The sequence below is a fragment of the Melospiza georgiana genome, chromosome 4 (assembly GCF_028018845.1).
Source record: "Melospiza georgiana isolate bMelGeo1 chromosome 4, bMelGeo1.pri, whole genome shotgun sequence".
Lineage (NCBI taxonomy): Eukaryota > Metazoa > Chordata > Aves > Passeriformes > Passerellidae > Melospiza > Melospiza georgiana.
In genome coordinates, this window is record NC_080433.1 from 49,279,466 (window position 1) to 49,303,240 (window position 23,775).

Consider the following 23,775-nt stretch of genomic DNA (forward strand, 5'->3'; position numbering starts at 1 on the left):
CAACTGGACCTGATTCTGTGGCACTGCTGCTAAGCCTGCAGCAGAGCCAGTGATGCTCTGACAGGCACAGTGGCTGCTCTGGCCCCGCTCAGGCTGGAAATAAGAGGTTTTGTTGAGCAGACAATTACTGTAAAGCTTCAGTTCCTTCTCTTGCTGGTAGTCTCAGTTATCCATTTCAGTAAAGTGTTTGGTCATGTATTCATTCAAGGAGGAGAAATGCCATCAGTGGCCCTAGGAGGGAAGTCCCCTGCAGCAGGCCAGGCTGTGGGATTGTTGCTGGCTGGGGAGCAGCTCTCTGGGGCTCTGGTGGGCAGCTGAGCATGGGCAGCCCTGTGCCCTGGCCCCAGGGATGGCCAGTGGGCTTCTGGGCTGCACAAACAGAGGCACAAATAGTGGTAGATTGAAAGAAGGGATCATTCTCCCTCACTCAGCAGTCATTACACCTTGTCTCACTGAGTTCCGTTTTGGTCCCCCAAAACAAAGACACAAACCGGAGCATGTGCAGCCGAGGGCTCAAGATTTGAGCATTTGCCCTATAGGGGGAGTCTGAAGGACTTACTGCCTCCTGAGGTCCTAACTGCAGTTTATTGATGCTTATGCTGTGGTTAATGAGGAGATGGAGACATGCTCTTTGGGAGACTGAGCAAAAATAAGTGTCAGCTGGAAGAGAAGAGGTACAGACTGAACAGAAGGAAAACTTTTTTTAATTTTTTTTTTTTTTTTAACCCTAAGACTGTCCAGGACAGTTGTACTCTCTGTTCTTGGGGGTTTATAAGACTCAACAGGATAAAGCTCTGAGCAGTCTGGTCAGAGCTCAAAGGTGACCCTGCTTGAGCAGGTGTCTGCAGTAGAGACCTCCTGCCTCCTGATGTTGCTTCCAGCCTTGCCTGACTAAAATAACCTTTCCTTTGCTGGTAGAAAAGAAGTGAACAAAGGAGACAAAGAGAGACACTGTCCTTGTATATCCCACATTTTTTGTGCAGACCACCAAATATGGCTTTGACATGGTATTGCTATTGCTTCTGGCTTGTCCTATTCTGTAGTCTGCCAGACCAATGCATTCCTGAGGGATTAACCCTGTGGCTGGTTTTGTGAAAGTCTATTTCTCAGAGGATTACTGACAATCCAGAGGAAACCAGGCACTAATGGACTAATATAAAACATGATGTGTTTTTTTTTTTTCTTATACCTTTATCAGTGTGTGTTGCAACACTCAGGTCAAAGAGCATGTCTGGCAGAGGCTGGTTGTTTTCATGCCTGAGACTGTCAGTCTCTGCAGCTTTGAAACCACCAATGAATGTGGTGGCTTTTCTGTGCAAGAATTCACCTCCTACTCAGACTAAGCTTTTGTTTTGTCATTGAAGGGAGAACCTGAATCTTTTGTATTTTATTAATAATAAGAAACATTTTAGTTCTCCAGTATGTTCTTTTGCATGCCTTCTTTTACCTGATCAAATACTTCTTAGCAGTTCCTTTAATGCTTACGTATCATGGAACATTAGGCACCAAATAAGGGCTGTATCTAATAGTGCAGAATGAATGGTCCTCCTGCTGCAAGGCCTCACTTATCACTGTCATAAAAGAAGGAAAACAATGTAGCACGGTGGGCACTGGTGTTTGCTGCTTAGAGACATCAGTAGGGCACTTGAGGAGATCCTTGCAGCTGTGTCACAGGTGTTGTGGACAACCATGTGAACAACTGCAGCTCTTTCTGCAGGGAAATGTAAGTACAAGGCTTTGGCACCTGTGTCCTCATGAAACTTCAGCTGCTGTTGCTAAAGGCCAGGATGAAAACCAAGAGGCTAGGAAAGGAAGTGGCTTTATTTTTTATTATATAGAATTTGTCTGTTCAGGAGTCTTTTGGTTTTAATAAAAGGAAATCTCATCACATGTAGATTGCTGTTCTGAAATTCAGAAAACAAAGTAATAGGTTAAATTTATTTGGGGGGGCTTTTAATGTAGTAATGTTTTTCAACAATCTTAGGAAACAGGTTATGCTGTCACATGGATTTGCACTAGAGGATACTGAGATTATTTGCTCGTGTTCCAGATGTCTAGCCTGTAGATAGCATTCTCTGATTTTAACACTCAACATACAGAGCAGAGGACTAAACCAGTTAAAATGGTAAGCTTGCATCTCAGTGTTCACTGAACCTAGTGTAGAGACTGATGCAATTTTTTACTGATCAATTGACTGGATTAACTCATAAGCAACCAGCAATGCCTAGCTATGTACTGTATCTGTATCTATCTGTATCTCCTTCACGTTGCTTTCATACTGTTTGAAATTAACTTAATTTGAAAAATGTTTTGTCAATAGACATCAAGTTAAGTGTAAGTGGTTCTGCATATTTACCATTTTTTACTGAATTTAAGTAAATTTTATTTATATTAAAGGTTGCATAATTTTGTAAATATCTATGATGGGCAAATTTTTAATCTCTCCCTTCAATTAAAGATAAACTAGCCTGTTCTTAATGTGAGAAAACCTAGGATTCATTACCTAAATCAACAGCCATATTCCCTTATCTCAGCAAAAATGCTATTTTTAATTAAATGAAATTTCAGCAATGAAAGGTTTTGTTGGAATTGCTGCTTGCTTAGTCAGAAAGATTTTCACATGTTCACACATACAGAGTTTATATATTCTGTCAGACTCTCTTTGAAAGATTTTACAATCTGAAGATGTGATATGGAATAGTCCTGTCTTTCTGAATTGTCTGTATTTGCAGTTGAATCCTTTGTAGGATTGGATTTTCAGAATAACAGAGGTTAAAAAGCTACATTTTAATTTATGTCTCTGTTCTCCAAAGTACCAGTGTTAACCTGTCAAGCTTTCACCAAACTTGGGACGTGAACTATAATAAAGAATGAATCTGCTCTTTCTAAGAATTTTTAAGTATAGAGCTCACAGTTTTTATGTAAGAGGTAGGGTTTGAAAATGTTGGAGCTATTTGAACATCACCTGATCTTGGTGGAATTATGCAATCAGAAACCTAATATGAGATCCATATTGTTTAGTAATTCATTTAATATGAAGTTTTAAATAATAATAATAATAATAATAATAATAATAATAATAATAATAATAATAATAATAATAATAACCACCACCACCACAACAACAACAACAACAACAACAACAACAACAACAATTTTTTAGAACAACCAAACTAAAGAAAAATACTTAGGAAAAATTAATTATAAATACAATATCAATAATGTACAAGCTAGAGTAGATCAAAGTAAATTTTGATTAAACTATTTTTAGTTGGAAAACATTGCCAGAACTGAACTTGAACTGCTTCTGAGAGATCCTTTTTGATTAGTTTCCTGGCTTAAATTAGTTTTGAAAAGGTTTTAAAGTTGTGGAAAAAATACTCTTTGCCATTTTCCAAATGAAGATTTTTGTTTTTCTCAATTGAAACAATTGTTTTGAAACATATATTGGTTTTAGAGTAACATCAGCAATGGAATAGGAATTTTAAACTAAATATCTTTTGTAGATAGCATTCTCAAGTTGCAAAAGTTTGGCAAATTTGACCTTTGTTTTCCTCTCAATGGGAAGGAGAAGTGGTTGAATATTTTTGTGTGCTGGGAAGTTACTGTCCTGTTGAGATCTGTTCCAGCACATGGAAAGGGATAGGATGTACCTACCCTAAGGAATCTGCTGAGGACACAAGAGTAGAGCTAGAAGAATATCCATCAAGGGAGATGGCCTTCCCACCCTGCTTAATCCTTCCTGTGTTAATGTTCCTAGTTTATCTCTCTTCCCACCCTGCTTAAACCTTCCTAGTTTCTCTCTTGAGCCAGCATAGAATGTATAATCAACTGATGATGGGTAACAACCAAGGGAAAGAAAAACAAAAATTAAAAGAAAGGTTCAGAGGTTCAAGGGCTCAAAAATTGTGAGTGAGTTCAGGAAAAAGGCATGGAGCAGAGCATGTCTGAGAGAGGCCACTGCTTTCAGAAACACCTGCTGGTGATTTGCTCAGAGAGGTGTGCCAATTAAGGATCCTTACCATTGTTTTCTTCCTTCTGCTGGTGTTGATGCCCAGGAAGCCAGGGCCAGGAGGACAAAGTGGTGTAACGAGATTGTAGGGCTTCTGAGAGAAAACATATAGAAGAGGTGAGGAGAACTTTGTATCCAGAGTATCAGCAAGAGAACCTGGAGGACCTGAAAAGGGAATGGTGACCTGGAGCTCTTGGGACACGCATGTTCCTTTCACTAGTGATGGCACATGAATCAGGGATCGATGAACTGCTTCACAAATAACATGTCTGTGCCCACTGCCTTCAGAAGATTTGCCAGATGATGACCTGGCATGCTGTGGTTTGACCACAGGCTAGCCTTTCTAGGGAATAACAAGTACTCTGATAGTAGAGAGGAAAACAAAATATGAACCTGTGATAAATCAATGTAGTTAAGGAGATAGGAAGGGACAGAAATGCAGAAAGTTAGGAATCACCAAGTGAAGTAAGCTAGAGGATATGCCAGGAGACAAATGTGTTGCATATAAAAGTAAGGAACATAGGGAAGGTGAGGACTTCTCTTCACACTGTAGTTGTGAAGAGAGATGAGAAATACAGGTATTGCAGGTAGGGCAGAGGCCTCTACTTACTTAAGTATAGAATAACTGAAAATAAGAACCAAAAGAAGCCTCCTAGTCCAAACCCCAGCTCCAGTGTAGGGTCACTACTCAACCATGCATACTTGAATAATTTACTCTATTTCTGGTAGGTTTTCATTTAGCATTATTTTAACAAGTATGCTATTGCCTCAGGGATATTATCCTTGGGGAAGCACAAAAAACTACCTTCAGACACTGGCTTTTGCTTGTCTTGCAGCAGCCTCCTAATTTATCTCTCCAAGTGAAAGTGAAATTAAATCAAAGAGATATCAAATTCCTTCACCGAAAATCTTGAGAAAAAATACTTGTTCAATATAGTACCTGGAAAATTTGAGCTGTGTAAGTGATCTGAGTGAATAACTGAGAGAACAAAGAGGATTATAACACCACAACGGGAGTGTAAGTGCCTAAACTGTTTAGAATGGTTTCTGCTCAGGCAGAATATTACTGTCTGTTGCAAGAGAAAAACTTTTTCTTCTTTCTGCTTTTTATTTCCTTTTGAGGTTTTTGGCTTTCTAGTTTTGATCTTTGTCAAATGAATTATTATAGGCTTTATAAAGAAATAGGAAGTATCAAGTTTCATTGTTATATATGCCAGAGAGATGGATCAATGGTTATTACAATTTCCAGATTTATTTGTATGCTTCCACTGACTTGGTCTTTGGAAGAACAGCAGATTAGCCCTTGATTACTGGGGGATGAACAATTCACAGTGAATAATTTATTTGGCAAATGACTTATGACTTAGAATAATTTATTTCACTGAATGAATCCATTTGATGTTGCACAGGCTTTTTAGGTGAACAGCTTTCATTCTATAGATTATTCATAATTGGTTATGCAATTTCCATAATTACATAAGTTTGTATATTGAAAACAAGATAACAGGTCTCAGTCTCTTTACCCTGACACAGATGCCCTGCTATGGTAGAGGCTTAGCAAAACTGGAAATCTGCAAGGATCTGTAAGAGTTCTGCAATTTGAGGCTAAATGACACATTTTTAATTGACTTCTTGCTATTCCAGGTATGTACTTTTGCTAGCAAACATTGCTTATATCTGTTCAGCATGGAAAAATGGTTATCGCAACTCTGAAACTATCTGTGTGATGCCTTTGCTGCTCATCTGCAGATGCTTCAAGTAACAATGTCTACTGCCAGTATTGAACAGATTTTCCAGTAGTTTTGGCAGCTGTTTGTAGTGAGTGAAGCAACAGGGGAGTGTTGGAGAGCATGGACAGCATGAGGAAGAGGAGCACACAGAACAATATCGAAATACTGTCTGTTACATGACTTTTATTCAAGACAAAAATATATGGAGGCAAGCCCAGACTGACTTGATTGACAATAATGGTCTGGATCTGGAATGATTAGCATTCTACAAAGGTTTATGGATCTCATCATGAAGTGAGATTCCACTAGGAGTGTCCTTAAACTACTTAGCAGTATGTGCTAACACTGTCCAGAATTGCTACCATCTCGAGGAAGCAGCTAAAGCACAAGTAGATAGACTTTAAGTTCCTGGAATGGATATATGTATACTGAGAGAGAACCTAGTAATCAGCCTCTGGCTCAGGAATTTGGAGATCTGATAATGTGGGAGTGCAGAATTAAGGTGCTGATAAAATTAATACTTATTTTTTCTTCTGCCCTAGACATTTGAGTCTTTGAACACAAAGAAATAATTTTCCATTGGACAACAAAGTCCAGCTGATCACAGCAGAAGACTGAATGGTCTGGTTTTTTTCCTTTGTGGGTTTTTTTTAATTTTTATTTTTTTATATTTTTTTTTCTTGTTTCATTTTTTAAGGAATTCAGTGCTTTACTTTGTGGATATTGAAGTTATTGTTGATATTGGTACTGTCCTGAGAAACTCAGTTGATCCTTCACTATCTTAATGAGTGGCTTTATTGTTACGCAGTTGGTTGAGGCAGAGTCGTGTCGCTGTTACCTGCGTTGGGGGCAGCTGTACACTTTGGAGACTGCAAGGGAAATGGTGCTGTCTCTTGACAAACAAGGGATTTACTGAACAATATTTCTGGGAACTATGGCTGTCTGATGTCTGCTGAAAGCAAACAGTTTGCAGAGAAAGCCTTACTACACTTTGAAAAATTGTATTTGGAGACTTTCCAAGATTTACAACGGCCAATGAGATGCTGATCCAAAATTACAGTCTCCAGGGATATCTCATCAGACATATTATGTGTTCCTATTTTGGAAAAAAATAAGGTACTTAAAAAAATTAACTAAAATTTATTTCATTTATATTTCAGATTCTTCAGAAATTAATGAATGAGTTCATGAGGGCTTCCTGGACTATGTCATCAGCTTCTAATACACATAAATAGATGCAGTTGTCTTATGCAATCACTAGATGCCATTTCTTGATGCCAACCAAATATGATTGCAGTGTGCTACAAAGCTGAATTTTTCTTTTCTTTTATTGACTATCACTTTTAGTTGCAATATTAATACAGTGAAGACTTGGTCATAAATAAAATAGAGTCTGCAGGGAAGGGTTGCAACAACATTAACAGTGAAAATCATTACTATTTTTAAAATTACATCTTGAAATCAACTGAAGAAAATATTTTGTAATTTGATAGATATAAAGCTGTGTTAAGTATTTGTGTGTGCTTTAGGGCAAAATAAACCCACAAAATTCTTAAGGAAAACTCAAAATAACTTCTTTTCCTTCGTAAACGGGAATTCAAAGCTTCTTCTGCTGTTATGCACAATGTGAAGATTTAAAGCCTAAAGGATTTTCTCCCTAAATCACCTATTCAAATTTGTATGATGGAAACGTATTTAAATATAAAATTTTTCATCTTGTTTTTCACTTGAACTTTTAAATACTTTTTCAGGAAAGCAAGTGTCTCATTAATCCTTTTCGCCATTCCACCATACTGATCTGCAAGTAGATGAGAATCATCACCTTACCTTTCTTTTTTAAAAAAACTAATTATATCTACTTAGTTTTAAAACCCAATATACATCTAGTCTCATTGAATCTTACCACTTTTAAAATGTTATACAATAATTCCCTCCTCATCATGTATATTGGAATTTGTCCATTCTGTGGCTGGACTCTGTGATGCTAAATGTCTTTTCCAGCATAAAGGATGCTATGATTATTTGAAAATCTTCAATTTTCAGTGAAATATTTAAGTTACAGCACAATGATAGAATGGGAGATGGCATAATTGACCCTTGGCTGTATTCATACAATTCTCTTTACCCTTTACAGGAGTTGACAAAGAGCCAAAGATGATCATGCCATGTTTCACAGTTTGGGATAAGAGATCATCTTCCTACTTGAAACTCTGCTTATTTTTAGAATGTTTTGTATAATTTTCTTACTTTAATAATGAATATTAAAGGAAAATAATCAAGGAAGATTTCACATACCTTTAAATAATTTTAAGTGAAAATTATTTTATGTAGGATTTTATTTTCTTTCCTGGGGATTTTTAATGGCACTTTTAACAGATTTATGAAAACTTTACTAGGTTTTTATTCTTCAAATTCAGATTTAAACCAAAAGCAAAAAACTAAAATACTTTATTGCCTTAGAAACCTAAGAAAATGTGCTGCCTTAAAATAGCAAGAAAAAAAAATGTGACAAGAATTACAACTTAAAGAACAAATATCTACTAAAAAATTTGAGATTAGCAGTCGGACACTCAGAGGCAAAATTGAATGCACAGGGCTGAAGACTTTCAGCTCTCAGCAAGGTGCTGTCATATGCTCCAGGCTTGACTGCCCCTGGAGAAACGCAATATCCAAAATACATTTGAGGTGTTGCTTATGGTGGGGCATGCTGCTTGGAGGGGTCTGCACAGGTTACTGAGTATGTTTTGGAAAGTTCCCTGCATTGAGCAGTGCAGGATCTGAAAGCAGAACATTCAAATATAGTCATACAGTTTCCTTCAATCCATGACAAAACTTTCTGAATTTTCCTTGCTGCATTACCTGCTTTTGCTTCCTCGTCCCTGAGACCCTGTCTCCCCACACTTGCCTCTCTGTGCTTCAGTGTAGTGTAGCCTTGTTTATCTGGGTGTTTGAGGAGTTCTCCTATTTTCATTCCTTATTTTTCTCTTTCTTTCCTAAAATTGGCCAGATAATGGGAGTTCTGGCTAACTTTGCTGCAGTACTTGTGGAAAAAAAGAGAAACAGAAAGGAAACAAGTCTCCTCCCTGTTCTGTTCTATGTCATAAAAAATATTTTCCTTTTTCTTTTTTTTCCATTTTTTTATTTTTGAGTGTATGCCCTCAGTCTCCGCTGTCCACACAATTTTGGATGTAGCTCATGGGAGTTACTACTATTTCTTTGTGAACCAAAGTACCCTGAGATGCATGTTTCATTTTTATATTGAGAAAATGGAACAGTCAAGGTAATTGCTGGTTTGAAGGTTTGGTTTGTATTTTGGACAATGTGTAGCTCCTGTGGTCTGAAAGCAGCAAAGAAGGCACAACTGTAGGAAAGCAAAAGGAAGCTTGGACATTGATGCTGTTAAACAGAACAGTTCTTGCAGATTCCCTTTTTAGTTGGGAAGACTATTTGTCCTGGACTGAGTGACAAGGTTGGTTTGCCTGTAATTGTTGGAACACTACAGAATAATTTGTATTGCTTAAACTCCTGAATTTACTATGAAGGAGCAGTTGTGTAGGAAGTGCTGAAGTGGGATATTTGCCTCATGAAGAGGGCAAGAGAGCAAGCTGACTGAGCTCAATTTGTTTATTGATTAGGATTATAAAGGCAGAGATATAAAGTTGTACTTCCAGTTTATCTTTCTTTTCTGGTGCTTCAGTGACTGAAACAGAGAAATCTCTGCACCTCCTTTTACAAATAATATTGATACCTTGTTAATAAAATGTAGCACCACAATTTCCAGTCTTCTTCAGCAGCTTATCTGAAAAGTAAAACCACAGACTATAACATTCACAGATCATCCATGTTTGGTATCTGCTTGGCAATTTTGAGGTGGCTAATATAAAAGCACAAGATGTAGAAATCATCTGAGTAGTTCAAAATGGAAAAATGAAATAATTTTGAAAAACTCTAGAAGAATAATGGTCATAGAAAGTTCAGCTAAATCTCTTGATGTAAATTCTTTAGTGTTGTTGCATCCATGTTCATATTGTGCCAGCACATTCATATAAAAATTACACTGAATAAAGTCAAATCAGCATAGAACACCCTGAAGATAAGTCACAGAAACTAATATTAACCTGTGCTTCGGATTGTTTTAGCAGATTTCTAAATTGATTTATTTAAGCAGATTTCATTAAGCAGATTTCTTGCATTTCAGAAACATTTTATCTATTGCTAAGGTTTACTTCAGCTCATTTCAAACAAGAAGAAAAAAATTGAGTACCACTGCTTTGAGAATCTCAAATAATAAGATAGGTAGTAAATAGTCTTTTGGGTGGGTATTGAAGAACATGATAATCTCATTATGGAGAGTTAATTTGGAAACTGACTGCTAGCACCTTGATAACATCCTAAATATCTAACACAAGAAGTACATATGACATTTTGGGACAGAGAAGAGAGATCTGTAAATTGTGTGTTTTCAACAGCTAAGTGACCCATAAGCCAATAATAGTTAATGACAGATATCCTGTGTAGCAAAATTGCCATTTTTAGAAGATAATAGGTACATTTAAATTTTACCAGGCTTGACTTCTAGCAACATCCACCATGCATAAAGAGCCAGAGTTGTAATGTTAGGAGTCCAGAGGGGAATAACTGCTGTCTGTGTCTCTTTTTCAGAGCTGCTGTGGTCTATGCATATGTCATCCTTTTACGTGTCCAGCATTTTCTTGGATTCTCATGCAGTGAAGGTGCCTCGCTTTCTTAGTGATATCTTTTGATTTTTTTGATTCCAGATGGTATTGGAATCCTGTGACCCTCTGCTGGCTTGGCACTTTCTCCAGTAAACTGTAGCCTGCAGCAGTATCCTGGGGAAAAAATCCTGATGTGCTTCCTGTTGTAGAGGCCAGTGCCATGACCATTGCTGGTTTTAGAACTTAGCTAACTTGCTAAAGGTAAAGCTCGTAAGCTGCTTTGCATTCTTTGGTCCTAAATCGGTACTTCTAGATATCCTGGGATTTGACCATGGCATGTATTATGTATTTTTCTTTGGGTAAAGTTTAAAAGGCCTTCTGGACTATGATCTAACACCTCACCAGTAAATAAGTTATAAAAAATAATACTGTGTAGACTGTGATTATTTCAGTGTGTAGAAACTGAAAGCAGACAGAACTTCTACCCACTGCCATATAAGCAAACGTCATATTTTGGTTTTAATTAACACAATCACAGCTTGTCCTGATTTATAAAAAAGTCATTATTGTGAAGTACTTTTTGAAGCTCTTAATTGAATAGAGCCACTTCCATAAAGTTAAGGTCCTTGCCAAATGAAGACTGCTGTTCCACAATGCACAGAACTGTAACAGAAAATCATTCTGAGGTGGCAAACAAAAAGAAAGCAGAAATGAAAATTATTAAAAACATATTTAATCAACAACATACATATTTTTATGGAAAATTAGTTTGGTCAAAAATCAGGAAATTATAAATGAATAAATCTGTTTTCATCAAAATAACAGTAAATATTTTCAAATTATTTTTCACTTGTACTCTGAAGAGAGGTTTCTAAGAAGATTGTTCATCAAAACTAGTAACAAATAAAGCTGAAATGAGACATGAGAGAAGTTCTTCTCTTAGATTAATAAATAGTTACATGTTAGGAAAAAATATCATAATTCTTTCTTGTCAGTAGAAAAGATTGGTGGAGTCCAGAAGAAACTGCTACACCTATCTGTTCAAGATGTTCATAAATGATCTAGAAAAAGAGGTGAATGGGGAGATGACAAAGTGTGCTGATGCTATCTTTTCAGTGAAGTAAAAATGCCAAGTAAGAGAAGTAACTGATGAGATTTGCAAAAGATTTCGAAATACAAGGAGTTAGTATGAGAAAGTGCCAGATGAAATTCAGTGTTGATAGTGATGCACATTGGGAAGAAAAGCTAACTTTGCATTCCTAATGATGGGCTCTGAATGATTATTTCCACTCAAGGTAGAAATCTTGGAATTATAATAGATTGTTCTATGATAAAGTCAGGTCAGTGCTTAGAAATAGCCACTGATTCAACAGTGCAAAAAAATGGCAAAAAAATGGAAAGAAGTGCTGGGAAGGTATGGCGAACAAAGTAGACAACATCATTAGGGCATTGTACAAATTTCTGGCCTGTCTTCATCCTTGAGAATTGGCACGCTTCTAGGGTTCTAGCCCTAAAATACATATAGCATAGTAGAATTAGACAAGATAAAGAGTATGTGACTCTTGAAAGGTGTGTAATGGCTTCCTTAAATAAAGAGTGACTTTCTGTGCCAGTGTCCTTCAACCTGAAAAAGAGAATTTGATTTGCCCTGTCTTGGAGTATTCTGTGGGTAAAGCAGAGTTTATAATGGCATTGCCATGATGTGCTTTATTTTATATTGTTCCTTCGGTGTCATTGTTTACTATTGCCAAGGACAGGATGTTGAGTTATACAAGTGTTTGGTCTGACATCCTACTTATCCTTTTGTTCTGCCTTTTTCCTATGGAGAGAAGGAAGAAGAAATATTTGAATATTCATATTCACTTTTTAAACTAATAGTAGACTAGAATTTTGGGACTGAAGAAAGCCTTTCTGTCTGTCTGTCATGTCTGCACAAGTATCACATGGTAATATCACATACTAGGAACTGAAAGCCAGTGAAGTGCGTAGATAATTTTATATTTTACTCAACTCCTTAAACTTTGAAATGTTTAAGTTGGAAAAGATTTCTAAGATCTAGAAGTCTAACATTAACCCAGCACTACCAAGTGCTCCACTCAACCACATCCCTAAGTGCCACATCTGCCCCTTCCATTTAATTTGCCTCCATTTCACTATTTTATATTATTAGTTTTAGTTTGGCCACTTCACGCTATCATTGCAATTTGCATTTGAGATTTCCATTCAATTGGAAGATTAAAAATAAAATGTTATTGTAGAATTTGACTTGGGAAGAGAAGTCATATAATTTTTTGAAAGCACCCAGCAGTCTATCTTAGTGTCGGTAGAGAGTCATATGACATGAACAACATTGTGTTTGTTTTGTATAAATTTTTAGAGAAAAGTAAGACCACCTGTCACTGAATACAACTTAGGAAAATGAACAATTTAGTTGATGAGAGATTTCTGAAAAGTTGTTTGCAGTAGAGTCTTCTGATTAATGTTATTTTTATGTACACACACTTTTGGAAATAAACTGTTTTGTAATAAGTTTTTCTTGTTTTACGGTGAGAAGATCCACACATGGAGCTAATATGACATAGTTAGTATCTTGTAAATGAACATATTTTCCTAGTTAATGTTTGTTTCTAGCTGTTGGAGTAACTGTTAAGCAGTCCTGCATTTAACTTGATCAGTGGTGTTCCATAAAACTCCTTGTGTATGTCTTCCATGTCCAGCTCCATCTCAGCATTTTAAGTCTAAACCCCAAATTTAGAAATGAAAATAGCTAGCTTTAAATTTTATTGCTATAAAAGACATCTCTGGAATAATATGGAGAGAAGATAATAAGGGAGACATGCATTGGTAGAGTGGAAAGTAAATAGAAATGACATGGTAAGGCACAATGGAGATTGGTAGGAGTATTAATTCTTACATGGTATCTGTTAAAATAAATCACAGATTTTTATGGAGGTTGTCATGGCATGCCTAAGTAGGGAAATATTTATTATACTCTTGTGTTGAACACCTAGCCTAAATCTGACAATTAATTCCATAGTCTGAAGAAATACTGGATGAAAAGTGTCCTTTCCATTGAGTGTTGTCAATTTTCTATTTTAAATTTCACATAGATATCAGTTATTCCTTTACTGAAAGAGATAGTAAATGAAGATTCCCCAGATGGATAATCAGAGACAAAAGCAGGAAACACATAATGTTTAGATATTTCCAATGCCTGCAAATATATTTTAGAAAAGAAATCTAAAAAGCTCCATTGTACCTTTTAACACTAAAAAAAGTGGATTGAGAGAAAGATGAAGCCTAAAGAAACTAATTGAAGAAAGCAGCAACATGGATAAAAATGCTTGCAGGTAAATTTGATATATTTAAAGAAACTATAAACTTAAGGGCTAATTGTACGATACTTTCAAAATAATGTTAGATAAGGATCAGAGAGAAGCTGTTAGAACTCATAGACTAGCATTCAAAGGAGGAAATAAATGTAAACTTGGCAGCTCAAAAGTAAAATTGCAATGAAATGAGACAGAACTGTTTTGAGGGGCAACTTGGTAAGGGAAACCTAAAATTAAAAGACACCTCCCCTCCCCCCCAACAGAAATGGGAAATTTGCAAGAAAATGCTAAAAATAGGGAGATAATCAAAGCTATTGACTATAATAAGGCCATTCTGCAGGAACCCTGATTAGTTGTGTGCATTTATGTATTATGCAGAGAAGACTAGGAAAATACTTTCTTCAAAGTCATTGTTTATGGATGATATATTTGAGGGACTTTCTCAAATTAATGTGTCAATTAAAGACATTTTCTAACAGGTCAATATAATTAATAGTAACAGTTCACTGTTATCTGGTGGTTTTCATCCAAATGTTCTATGTAATTTAAATATAAAGCTGGTGATCTGCTAACAGTAATAAGCAACCTACAATTTTGAATGAGTAGGACCTGGAAAATATGATACTAGTGTTTGAAATGGGGAATCTCAGGATGAGAATTACATACCAGTAAATTTGAAGTTTGCATTAAACAATTTGATAGACATTATTATAAAGAATAAAATTGGTGGATTCATAAGTGGATTCAGTAAGCACTAATATGGCTTGGAAACTAGAAGGATATGTCATGAATCAAAAACCTAGAGTTCTTTGAATGTGTCAGTAAACATTGGCTAAAGATGATGTAGATGATATAATCTAGTCGGAGCTGTGAAAGAGATTATATCAAATTCCTGTAAAAAAGACCTATATTGCCACCTTATTAAAAGATAGGAATCAATGGTTTGTTTTTATAATGGAGTGTAGTTACAAAAAAATCCTGCAGAAGTCTGTGCTGAGCCTAGGCTGTTCAACATGTCCATAAATTTGAATATCACAGACTCATAAATTATTCAGAAAATGAGATGAGCATTATAGCAACAAAGTTTGCAGACAAAACAAAGTAATGCTTGGTATTTAAAACAGTCTGTGATGAGATTCTGATGGTACAATACTGGGTTACTGGGTAATAAAATGGCAAATGAAACTCAATGTCAATAAACACCAAGTGATGCATGCAGAGGAAATGGTCTTAACTGCACATACAGAATAATGACCTCAAAATTTCCATTGTTGTTATAATTTAGCAATATTAGAATCACAGCATATATTTAATACAGAATGTCACTTCAATGGTAAAGACTGAAAAGGAGAAGGGGGTGTTGAAAATGTAAATGTAAAGCTTTGAGAACAAACACTGGAACTTCATTAAACTGATACAATTCCATGCTGCAGTTTTTTTGAATACTACATGCAAGATTAACTCATTCTATCACAGAAAGGTGTAGAAGAACTAGGAAGGGTACAGTGAATTTAACCAGATATGAACCGGAGGCATGGAGCACCTGTGCTCTTAGAAAAGACAATGTAATCTAGGACTCTTTCCTTTGAAAAACAGGTGTGATGAAATGGGAAAAAAGGTACAAAATCATAATGCTCATTCCATCTGGTTACTTTATAATTAAGGAGCAGCATCTAAAACAGTCTAAGACAAATAAATGGAAGTGCTTTTTTCTACAACTGAATAGTAAATTCTAAAATTTGTCACTATAGGATATTTTGAAAGGCAAACACAGAGTTTCTGAAAGTGATGAAACCAAGTTATTGAAAATAAGGCATTAATAGTTATTGTTTCCATGGTCTTTGTACAGCATAACACCCATGAGTCCTTACATTGCTGACTGCTGTATGAGGAGTCATGCTTTTTGAACTCTGTCCTGGGTTGGTGATTTTTAAATATAGGACAGAGGTCAGACTGAGCAGTTCTAAAGTTGACTTGTCTCAAAGTTTGCAAATGAACATGGAAGACCTCATTCTAAACAGCCTTTTGCATTCTTCCCCATGCAGTCCTCAGCACTCAGGCAAAGAACATCTGATATAGTGCCCCTATTCCTTGGAAATGTTTTTTTCTTTGTGCTGGGAACAGGGATGTTTTAGGTACTGCTGAGCAGCACTGTCACAGCACCAGGGCTTTGGGCCTCTCCTGCTGCTCTGTCAGTGAGCTGGCTGGGATGCACAGGGAGCTGGGAGGGGACACAGAGAGCTGACCCCAACTGACCAAAGGGACAATGCAGACCAGTGTTGTGTTCAACAATAAGAGCTGGGGGAAAGAAAGAACGGGGGGGACATTCAAAGTGGAGGCATTTGTCTTCCTAAGTCACCATGATGTGATGGAGCTCTGCTTGCCTGAAGATGGCTGAGCACCTGCCCGACCAAGAGAATTTGTTCCTTGCTTTGATTTGCTTGCATGCATGGCTTTTCCTTTACCTATTAAACTTCTTTTATCTCAGCCCATGAGTTTTCTCCCTTTTAGCCACCTGATTCTCTTATCCATCTTTCTGGAGGGAGAGTGACCTGGGTGGTGCTGAGCTGCTGGCTAGGGTAAAGCCATCACAGGCAGTTTTACAGTGTGGACTCACACACGATGATGTTTCCTAACAGCAGTCTTGTGTCCAGTTTCTTTTATGTGACAATTCATGTAATTTAAACACACTGTTCACTGTATAGGAATCCCGGCAATAATGAGTACTTCTAGCATTGTGCAAATTATTTTTTAATGGTTCATTGTACTGAAGAGTGAACAAATTCATTTTAATAAAAAATATCTGACAGTATAGTACAGCTCCTGATTCAGCATGCAATTTGCAATTTTACTTCAGTGAACAGTGTGTGTACAAGGCAGTGCTTTCTTGCCCATTGCAGAGATATCATGTACATATTGTTTACTTATAGGGTAATATTAATACTTAATTATGTGTGAAGCAGTGACAAAGCTGGGTAATTATGCTGAAAGGACAATGTTATTATCCAGGCTCAGCCCTCTTCTCCCTTTGAGGAAAGGAATAGAATAGAAAAATTAAAAAGTTTATAGGCTGTACTTCATCTACAAGGGATTTCCTCTGTGCTTGGACATTCTTTAAAGTTACCAAGGGACTTGGCCTTCAGTCTTCTTTGTGCCATGCTGAGGTACTTAATCTCCTGTTAAATGAACTAACTGGAGTAACAGAAACATTCCAGCTGCAGGGGCATGGAGCTGTATTTAGGCTGGCTGCTCCATTACCTACAACGTACAGGTCTATCACAAGTACTGGGATTTTTAGTTTCAGTTATATCAGTAAGACAGTAGGAAAGGTAATTATCTTTTCTAGAGTGCTCCTTCAGCAGTGCTGGGCTTTCACTATGTTACTTTCAAATTAGAAGAATGAAGACTGAAATATATATTTGGAGATAAATGGCATTAAAAGGGAAAGATTGTGTTTAAAACCAATTGTATTTAAATGAAAGGATTTACTTCTTTTATCCTTACATGTGTCCAAAGCATTGGTATTCTGGAGCTCTCCTGGGAGGATATCTAAATTTGCAGGAGAAATGCTTCAGGTCATCACCACTATGTGTTGTTCTGCCCATTAGAAGTCAAATATGCTGTCTGTAACTATGGGCAGATAGTTAGAATAATTTGAATAGAAATTTTGTAAGGAAGATTATGTGAACAGGACTTCCCTGAATATTATTTAGAATTACCCTTTTTGTCCTGTCACTGCGTGCACTTTTTTTATGAGGGCATATAGTGATTGAACAAGAAGGAATACCTTTAAACTGGCAGAGAATAGGTTTAGATTGGATATTAGGAAGAAATTCTTTACTCTGAGGGTGATGAGACTATGGATTGGGTTGTCCAGAGAAATGCTTTTACTGCTCCTATAAGTGTTCAAGGTCAGGTTGGATGGGGCTTGGAGAAAACTGATGTATGAAGGTGTCTATGCCCAGGGCAGGGGGTTGGAACTAGATGATCTTGAAGGTTCCTTCCAACCCAAACCATTCTATGATTCTGTGGATTGTTTTTTCCTGATAATAATTTCTGAATAATTTTTTCAATTCATACACATTGGTGAAAACATCTGAAACCTAACTGAAATAAAAACTGCATCTGCATCTCTCAGGGCTACAAATGGTCATAAAATAACTAGGAACCAGGACTACTATTTTGCTTTGCTTCTGTCATGGAGTGAGAGGGAAAGTGAATTAATTGAATATTATTCTTGAGAAAACCAGAATTGTTCATAGTAAAAAATAAGCCTCTTCTAGATAATGAAACCTGATGTATTTTTAAATTATAGTGTTACCTGAACCAAAAACTGGGAAGAGTATTACAGTGCACTTTTCCTATTGGATTAGGTTCAGGTGTATATTCCTGGGTGGAGTGTCTGAGTCTCTAGAACTTACTGGTGGCGGCAATTTACTCCTCATGGATTTTGTCACAGAAGAATCAGTAATATTTACTAGTTTAGGGATTAAGATTGACTATACTCTTATAGAGAAAAATACATCCGTCTTCATTATCCTGAATATATTTGCAAAAATGAAAAAGTCAGCATTTAAGAAAAGGAATGTGTAAGTCAGCAAAATCTTCCTCTAGAAGTGTCTGGTTTGTGTCCCAAATTATATTTTCAATTACTGTAGACAGATCTCCTTGAACTGTGAGCATTTGTATTGGGATCATTATTGTGGGAAATACAGTGTTATGTGCCAGGTTGCCTCCATTGATAGCCATAAGTAAAAGACAAGAGTCCTGGCTGGTTTGCATATTCTCTGAGTGTCCTTCAGATGGCAGGAGAGGAGACTGACTGTATAACTGATATAACTGCATTTCTGGGGGCACTGGATTGTGTTCCCAAAGTTTTTTGTATGTAGAGGTTTTGACCTTCCAGGGGAGAGAATGGTCCAGACTAACTGAAGTGTTTGGATTTGCTGGCCAGACCTAGGACTGGTCCGCATCCATTAAAGTTCCATTGCGGGGTTACTGTGGTACCTGAAGAACTATGCTAAAATGAGAATGCAACTTGTCTTGTAAGACCAAAATATTGTCATATGAGTTCTCAGAACTGTAAACTGAAATGTCAGAACATAATGGATAAATTTCTATGTTGTGTCTCATTATGGGCAGCTTTGATTTCTGTGTAACTGAAGTCTAGGCAGAAGTTACACTTTTATTTACTTTTCAGGCTTCAAAGGTAAACATTTCACATTTTGAACTAGAGATGGTGTGTTTTGGGCCAGTATCAAACTGTATGCATTTCTTTGCACTTAATTAGTTAGGCAGTGTCTCTGATTATTTCTTTCCTGTAATTTTAATGTTGCCATTTGGCCCAGATTTCACTGAGTTTGGTACTTTCCTTCTTGATACTAGTCCTTACTTTTGACTGTTTCATTCCTAAGGCAGGAGCAGTGAATTAAATTAGGTATTAAAATCAAGGATATTTGCTTTTTTGAAGTAACTGTCAAAAGTGTTTTTCTGTGAAACCTTTCATTTTTTATATCTTCTAGTTGGTTACAATTTTTGAGCCGCAAGTCCAAAGTACCATTCTAGGCACAAAGAAAGGAGCTAAGACATTCCTTTCACTAATTTGTTCTGCCTTTTTTTTTATAATGGCTAAACTTTAGGCATCTGCTTATCTTTGTGCCCAAAGTATACTTTCAGTGAAGCTGCTAGGAATAAGTTATTTCAATCTATCTCATAGGTTGAAAGTTTTATGACAGTTCCTTCAAATGTAGAAGAAACCAGCTTCTGGTATTGCTCCACTGAAATGCTGATGGATTTGACGCGTCACAAATGTTGCCAACCTCTACTGCCCAAATGGAGCAGGTACCACTTTGTGGCAGTTTAATAACTACTAGATGTTGATGAAGTTTGACTTTGTAGATAGTGAGCTTATACTGTTCTTGTGGTTAATAGATGGATGGAAGCACATATCACTCCACTGGAAATCCATACGCGTCCGTCTTGAAAACTGCAAGTCTTTTTCAGGAAAATTATTTTGATATCCTATTCCCTCTGGATGTTCATATGTAAAGGCATGCCATAGCTATGATGGAATTGTTCTCTGGACTTAGAGGTCGTGGCCATATTCTGGCAGCCATCAGGTCTTTGGCAGGCTTATGCATGACTGTCTGCACTTAAAGGACCTAATGCATTCTGTACATGTAATTGACTGTGAGGAGATTCTACATTATTTTGTATACAGCTTTCAGTTTGAAAGAATATTGCTATTGTAACTGCAAGGGAAGCTAGCCCGTAATAGCAGATGCTGTTACCAGGCAGTTAATTTGCAAAAGGCCAAGAATTAACAGTTTTGCTATTTATGTGGCACACAAATTTTTCTGCAAAAGGAAATCCGCATTGATGAATAATTTAAATCCCAGTCTCCCTGCGAGTCTATAATCACGTGCCCCACAGAGACTGGAGTACATTCTACTGTGAGCATTGTGCAAAAGATTAGTAGCTCTGTAGTGGCAGTGCTGCTATAACAGTGTGAATTGCACTTTTAATTTGTCTTCCCATCTGACAGAGCATCTCATTATACTTACAAAATCTATTTCAAATTATACTTTTTAAATTCTCAGTTGAAGGATATTTACATAAAAAAGGTGAAGATTAAATAAATTGTTTTAAGTCATATCAGCAAATCATTTAAATGAGAACATCCTTTCTTCTTGCATTTGGAAAAGAATGTGTGTTTTATTCCCACCATGTTTAGTTCCAGTCAGTCAAACCCCGCAATGACTGGGTCCAATTTTTTACACAATTTTTTACATTACAGTCTAGATGTGAAATGTGTGATAAGACCTATTTTGTGTCATAAAATTATGCAGGATTTCTAATAGCTAACTTGTTAGCTATCTTGAGCTGAGAAGTATTTTATACAAAATCTTATGTAAGATGAAAACTTGTTTTTTTCCCCATAAGTAGTCCTGAGCTGAAAATTATTGCATTTTGTTAATCAGATTAAATTGTGAGGGAATATACACAAAAGATCCTTAGGCACACATTTTTAATAACAACATTACATTTCTTTCACTCCTTCTTTTTGCCCTATTTGCTCTTCCTTAACTACATTATTGAAATCTAGGAAGCATAATAGCTGTTCTATTTAATGCCACATCATTATCTTCCCACAGCATAATGCATACTATTCATTCTCTCATATTATTAGTTAATCCATTATATTTATTCTATCCCAGTCTTTGTGTAACAATGCAAGGACTCAGACTTTCACTGTACAAATGAATAATATTTTGCAGCATTCAAGGATCGCAATTAATATCAGTGACCTGCTCATTTGATGGTTCACTTGTTGGTAGGATTGCATGTTAGTTGGACACTACTTGTTGTAGCTCTTGTTTATTTCTCTGGACACTTGCTGCTGGAGTTAGTCCTGTGCTGAGCGTGGTGTGAAAGCTGCGGCCATTTATATGAGACTTCAATGGGAATAGGACTGTACTTAGGTGAAACAATTTCTCTTACAAAATATATGGTCCAGGTCCTTTGAGGTAAGGGGGGTTTGGGAGGCTGTTGCAGTGCTCCTTGCTCCTGGCAATTGTTTTCCAGCAGAGTGCAGCTCCTGGGCTGTGGCTGCTGCTGTGACTGGCTGGGGACACGAGCCCCCCGTGCTGTGGGACAGAGCTCTGAGGTCACATCGGGGCACACAGGCTGCTCCAACCCACGTCCCTAGCTGTATTCCTGTGCTTTGTGGGGCACGGCAAGAGGTGGTTTTACTGCTTTTTAGTTTCTTATTTTGTCCTTTTTTTGCACACAAATTATTCTCAAATATTACAATTCTTAATGATTGGTGAGCCATGGGCTTTGGGTTCAGATCCAGATTTGAACTTCAGAGGCTGCTGGGAGATATTAGGACCTACATTTCTGACTTACCTTACCTATTCTTGTTTTTTGTACTTTTTATTTGCCAAGAAGAGTTCATGTAAGCTCTTCATTTTTAGACCATTTCTCTAGATCACATTTGACTTTGCAGCACCTGCAGATTTAGCTTGGAAGTTAAAGTAGAAATTAATTTAAAAATTAGTTTTACTATATGCCTAGTTGACTTGTACAGCTGTAAATTGACCACATTTAAAACTAATAAAAGAGTAGATATATAATGAAAGGGTAAATAATGTCCAGAATGGACAGCAGTGTTAATTAAGATCATATGTCTCCCAGGAACTGAAGGTGTAGCCCCAGCTCCACAGAAAATGGAACATGTGCTGAGTTGTAAATGCAGAAGCTTTTCCCAGTGCAGAGTTCCAGGCTAGAGAGCTCAACACCTTGCATAGTTGGCCTCTAACTGCGTACATGCCCATGAGCTGATATTGCATGTGCATACCAAACAGCAATTACACTTCATAAAGCTATGCAAGCATTTTGGAAAACAAGTCTCACTACAGTGTTAAAATCAACTTCCACCATCTGTTTGGGAGAAGCAGTGGGCTGGTTTCTCGTGAACTTGGCAATTAAATATGCTAAAATATAGTAGTGGCAGAATACAATATTTGCCATACCTATTAAGAACAAAAGCTAAAATCCAGCTAAGTAACAGCAAACCTCAGATCAAGAGTCACCATCTGGCTACCAGGTTAATCAAAACTCTTGATACTCATCATACTCTCTCAACTGGTATACATTTTTAGTTATTAATTTTAAAGCAACAGGAGTTAAATTCTGATTAGAAAAGCAAAGTTCTTATTTCAAGGGTTTAAAAAGCTGTAAAGCATATAAGTGTGTATATTATGGAGTCCTATATTCAGATTATTTTTCTGGGTATGGTTTTTAGATTTTTAAAATTATTTTTGGAGGACAGCAAAAAATGAAGAAATTTTAGCAGTTCTCTAATGCTAGAGAGATTAAGGCCAGCACAAGAACATAGTAGACCACTTTTCCAGGTTTTGAAATAATAAAATCACAGCTTTTTCTGGGTGAAATATTATTTCTGCTCTTTCCTGTAATAAAGCAAGCTAACAAACACAGAATACCTTTTAAGGGTATGTCAGGACTTCTGATATTCTGGAAAATTATGTCAAAGAATAAACTTGTTTCTAAATCTTGGGTGTTCAATTTCCAGAACCAGTGCCCTGGAGTATTCTATGAACAATAATTTAAGTGGAAAACTCTGCATGACAGAAGATTAGAGTGAACAAAATGCTCTCACAGAAACACACTTCAGTACCTGGCATAAGTGTGCAATTGGTGCTGCTCCTACCAGGAGGAGATAGTTGCCATAACTGTGTGAAAAGAGGAAATTGCAGCTCTTTAATGTACTCTTGCTGGATAAGTAAAAGACTCCATTGAGTGTGTTTCATGTCATCCATCCCTGCTTTTCAAATTATTAATTCACATATACCTACTGGTATCACTTAAGCAATAATAATACATAGATTTTCATTTTTAATTAGTATTTGACAAATATGATACTTTGAGGAACAGGCCACAATAGAAAAAAATTATGGTGAGGCTCAAAGACTTAACTTTTTTTTCCTTATGCTACCTGTAGATGAGTATTTCTGAATTACAGCCATGATGACAAATGTCCCATTTATCTTTTACCTCACGTAAAAGATTTTCATTATAGCTGAGCAAAGAATTGGTATTTGATGAGCTTAATCTGGCTGACAGTGCACTGGAAATATATAGCGGTTTATATTTATGGGAACAATACATATTGGAGAATTGCTTTCCCACTTCATTCCATTGTTTGTTCATGTAAATACTTTGCACATCTTGCAGTTAATGAGACAAATAGTTTGAGAGGACTGCTAAACTTTGAGGTCAAAGCATACAGTTAAGGTTCATCAGCCCTATGCTAACTTGGGTGAAATACAATGGGAATATGGGATTGGAAAAGGACACTGCTCTCAGCATGCAGAGAAGTGTCCTCTAGATACTTTCTTCCAAGTGGATTTTAGTCTTCCTTTTTCTGTTGAAGAAACATAAATTGCCACCATCAAATAAAATATATTGGACTGGACATAGAGGAGAAAGCCACTGGAAATACC

General features: G+C 36.7%; 1 protein-coding gene across 4 annotated transcripts in view; it reads left to right on the forward strand.

Moving 5' to 3' along the window:
• Positions 1-23,775, forward strand: part of TAFA2 (TAFA chemokine like family member 2) — a 189,382-nt gene that overhangs the window by 95,452 nt on the left and 70,155 nt on the right. Inside the window, exon 1 of one of the 4 annotated variants that reach the window (XR_009114407.1) lies at positions 10,547-10,679. The exons of the other annotated variants lie outside the window; for them this stretch is intronic. The gene's annotated coding sequence lies outside the window, so the exon portion shown is untranslated. Of the gene's footprint in view, positions 1-10,546; positions 10,680-23,775 lie in introns of those variants that run through there. 4 annotated transcript variants of the gene reach the window in all.